Below are 4,633 nucleotides of genomic sequence, written 5' to 3' on the forward strand. Positions count from 1 at the left end.
CTAAACCCTAAACCCTAAACCCTAAACCCTAAACCCTAAACCCTAAACCCTAAACCCTAAACCCTAAACCCTAAACCCTAAACCCTAAACCCTAAACCCTAAACCCTAAACCCTAAACCCTAAACCCTAAACCCTAAACCCTAAACCCTAAACCCTAAACCCTAAACCCTAAACCCTAAACCCTAAACCCTAAACCCTAAACCCTAAACCCTAAACCCTAAACCCTAAACCCTAAACCCTAAACCCTAAACCCTAAACCCTAAACCCTAAACCCTAAACCCTAAACCCTAAACCCTAAACCCTAAACCCTAAACCCTAAACCCTAAACCCTAAACCCTAAACCCTAAACCCTAAACCCTAAACCCTAAACCCTAAACCCTAAACCCTAAACCCTAAACCCTAAACCCTAAACCCTAAACCCTAAACCCTAAACCCTAAACCCTAAACCCTAAACCCTAAACCCTAAACCCTAAACCCTAAACCCTAAACCCTAAACCCTAAACCCTAAACCCTAAACCCTAAACCCTAAACCCTAAACCCTAAACCCTAAACCCTAAACCCTAAACCCTAAACCCTAAACCCTAAACCCTAAACCCTAAACCCTAACCCTAAACCCTAAACCCTAAACCCTAAACCCTAAACCCTAAACCCTAAACCCTAAACCCTAAACCCTAAACCCTAAACCCTAAACCCTAAACCCTAAACCCTAAACCCTAAACCCTAAACCCTAAACCCTAAACCCTAAACCCTAAACCCTAAACCCTAAACCCTAAACCCTAAACCCTAAACCCTAAACCCTAAACCCTAAACCCTAAACCCTAAACCCTAAACCCTAAACCCTAAACCCTAAACCCTAAACCCTAAACCCTAAACCCTAAACCCTAAACCCTAAACCCTAAACCCTAAACCCTAAACCCTAAACCCTAAACCCTAAACCCTAAACCCTAAACCCTAAACCCTAAACCCTAAACCCTAAACCCTAAACCCTAAACCCTAAACCCTAAACCCTAAACCCTAAACCCTAAACCCTAAACCCTAAACCCTAAACCCTAAACCCTAAACCCTAAACCCTAAACCCTAAACCCTAAACCCTAAACCCTAAACCCTAAACCCTAAACCCTAAACCCTAAACCCTAAACCCTAAACCCTAAACCCTAAACCCTAAACCCTAAACCCTAAACCCTAAACCCTAAACCCTAAAAACCCTAAACCCTAAACCCTAAACCCTAAACCCTAAACCCTAAACCCTAAACCCTAAACCCTAAACCCTAAACCCTAAACCCTAAACCCTAAACCCTAAACCCTAAACCCTAAACCCTAAACCCTAAACCCTAAACCCTAAACCCTAAACCCTAAACCCTAAACCCTAAACCCTAAACCCTAAACCCTAAACCCTAAACCCTAAACCCTAAACCCTAAACCCTAAACCCTAAACCCTAAACCCTAAACCCTAAACCCTAAACCCTAAACCCTAAACCCTAAACCCTAAACCCTAAACCCTAAACCCTAAACCCTAAACCCTAAACCCTAAACCCTAAACCCTAAACCCTAAACCCTAAACCCTAAACCCTAAACCCTAAACCCTAAACCCTAAACCCTAAACCCTAAACCCTAAACCCTAAACCCTAAACCCTAAACCCTAAACCCTAAACCCTAAACCCTAAACCCTAAACCCTAAACCCTAAACCCTAAACCCTAAACCCTAAACCCTAAACCCTAAACCCTAAACCCTAAACCCTAAACCCTAAACCCTAAACCCTAAACCCTAAACCCTAAACCCTAAACCCTAAACCCTAAACCCTAAACCCTAAACCCTAAACCCTAAACCCTAAACCCTAAACCCTAAACCCTAAACCCTAAACCCTAAACCCTAAACCCTAAACCCTAAACCCTAAACCCTAAACCCTAAACCCTAAACCCTAAACCCTAAACCCTAAACCCTAAACCCTAAACCCTAAACCCTAAACCCTAAACCCTAAACCCTAAACCCTAAACCCTAAACCCTAAACCCTAAACCCTAAACCCTAAACCCTAAACCCTAAACCCTAAACCCTAAACCCTAAACCCTAAACCCTAAACCCTAAACCCTAAACCCTAAACCCTAAACCCTAAACCCTAAACCCTAAACCCTAAACCCTAAACCCTAAACCCTAAACCCTAAACCCTAAACCCTAAACCCTAAACCCTAAACCCTAAACCCTAAACCCTAAACCCTAAACCCTAAACCCTAAACCCTAAACCCTAAACCCTAAACCCTAAACCCTAAACCCTAAACCCTAAACCCTAAACCCTAAACCCTAAACCCTAAACCCTAAACCCTAAACCCTAAACCCTAAACCCTAAACCCTAAACCCTAAACCCTAAACCCTAAACCCTAAACCCTAAACCCTAAACCCTAAACCCTAAACCCTAAACCCTAAACCCTAAACCCTAAACCCTAAACCCTAAACCCTAAACCCTAAACCCTAAACCCTAAACCCTAAACCCTAAACCCTAAACCCTAAACCCTAAACCCTAAACCCTAAACCCTAAACCCTAAACCCTAAACCCTAAACCCTAAACCCTAAACCCTAAACCCTAAACCCTAAACCCTAAACCCTAAACCCTAAACCCTAAACCCTAAACCCTAAACCCTAAACCCTAAACCCTAAACCCTAAACCCTAAACCCTAAACCCTAAACCCTAAACCCTAAACCCTAAACCCTAAACCCTAAACCCTAAACCCTAAACCCTAAACCCTAAACCCTAAACCCTAAACCCTAAACCCTAAACCCTAAACCCTAAACCCTAAACCCTAAACCCTAAACCCTAAACCCTAAACCCTAAACCCTAAACCCTAAACCCTAAACCCTAAACCCTAAACCCTAAACCCTAAACCCTAAACCCTAAACCCTAAACCCTAAACCCTAAACCCTAAACCCTAAACCCTAAACCCTAAACCCTAAACCCTAAACCCTAAACCCTAAACCCTAAACCCTAAACCCTAAACCCTAAACCCTAAACCCTAAACCCTAAACCCTAAACCCTAAACCCTAAACCCTAAACCCTAAACCCTAAACCCTAAACCCTAAACCCTAAACCCTAAACCCTAAACCCTAAACCCTAAACCCTAAACCCTAAACCCTAAACCCTAAACCCTAAACCCTAAACCCTAAACCCTAAACCCTAAACCCTAAACCCTAAACCCTAAACCCTAAACCCTAAACCCTAAACCCTAAACCCTAAACCCTAAACCCTAAACCCTAAACCCTAAACCCTAAACCCTAAACCCTAAACCCTAAACCCTAAACCCTAAACCCTAAACCCTAAACCCTAAACCCTAAACCCTAAACCCTAAACCCTAAACCCTAAACCCTAAACCCTAAACCCTAAACCCTAAACCCTAAACCCTAAACCCTAAACCCTAAACCCTAAACCCTAAACCCTAAACCCTAAACCCTAAACCCTAAACCCTAAACCCTAAACCCTAAACCCTAAACCCTAAACCCTAAACCCTAAACCCTAAACCCTAAACCCTAAACCCTAAACCCTAAACCCTAAACCCTAAACCCTAAACCCTAAACCCTAAACCCTAAACCCTAAACCCTAAACCCTAAACCCTAAACCCTAAACCCTAAACCCTAAACCCTAAACCCTAAACCCTAAACCCTAAACCCTAAACCCTAAACCCTAAACCCTAAACCCTAAACCCTAAACCCTAAACCCTAAACCCTAAACCCTAAACCCTAAACCCTAAACCCTAAACCCTAAACCCTAAACCCTAAACCCTAAACCCTAAACCCTAAACCCTAAACCCTAAACCCTAAACCCTAAACCCTAAACCCTAAACCCTAAACCCTAAACCCTAAACCCTAAACCCTAAACCCTAAACCCTAAACCCTAAACCCTAAACCCTAAACCCTAAACCCTAAACCCTAAACCCTAAACCCTAAACCCTAAACCCTAAACCCTAAACCCTAAACCCTAAACCCTAAACCCTAAACCCTAAACCCTAAACCCTAAACCCTAAACCCTAAACCCTAAACCCTAAACCCTAAACCCTAAACCCTAAACCCTAAACCCTAAACCCTAAACCCTAAACCCTAAACCCTAAACCCTAAACCCTAAACCCTAAACCCTAAACCCTAAACCCTAAACCCTAAACCCTAAACCCTAAACCCTAAACCCTAAACCCTAAACCCTAAACCCTAAACCCTAAACCCTAAACCCTAAACCCTAAACCCTAAACCCTAAACCCTAAACCCTAAACCCTAAACCCTAAACCCTAAACCCTAAACCCTAAACCCTAAACCCTAAACCCTAAACCCTAAACCCTAAACCCTAAACCCTAAACCCTAAACCCTAAACCCTAAACCCTAAACCCTAAACCCTAAACCCTAAACCCTAAACCCTAAACCCTAAACCCTAAACCCTAAACCCTAAACCCTAAACCCTAAACCCTAAACCCTAAACCCTAAACCCTAAACCCTAAACCCTAAACCCTAAACCCTAAACCCTAAACCCTAAACCCTAAACCCTAAACCCTAAACCCTAAACCCTAAACCCTAAACCCTAAACCCTAAACCCTAAACCCTAAACCCTAAACCCTAAACCCTAAACCCTAAACCCTAAACCCTAAACCCTAAACCCTAAA

The sequence above is a fragment of the Nelumbo nucifera genome, chromosome 1, assembly GCF_055504915.1.
Source record: "Nelumbo nucifera cultivar China Antique chromosome 1, China Antique-T2T, whole genome shotgun sequence".
Lineage (NCBI taxonomy): Eukaryota > Viridiplantae > Streptophyta > Magnoliopsida > Proteales > Nelumbonaceae > Nelumbo > Nelumbo nucifera.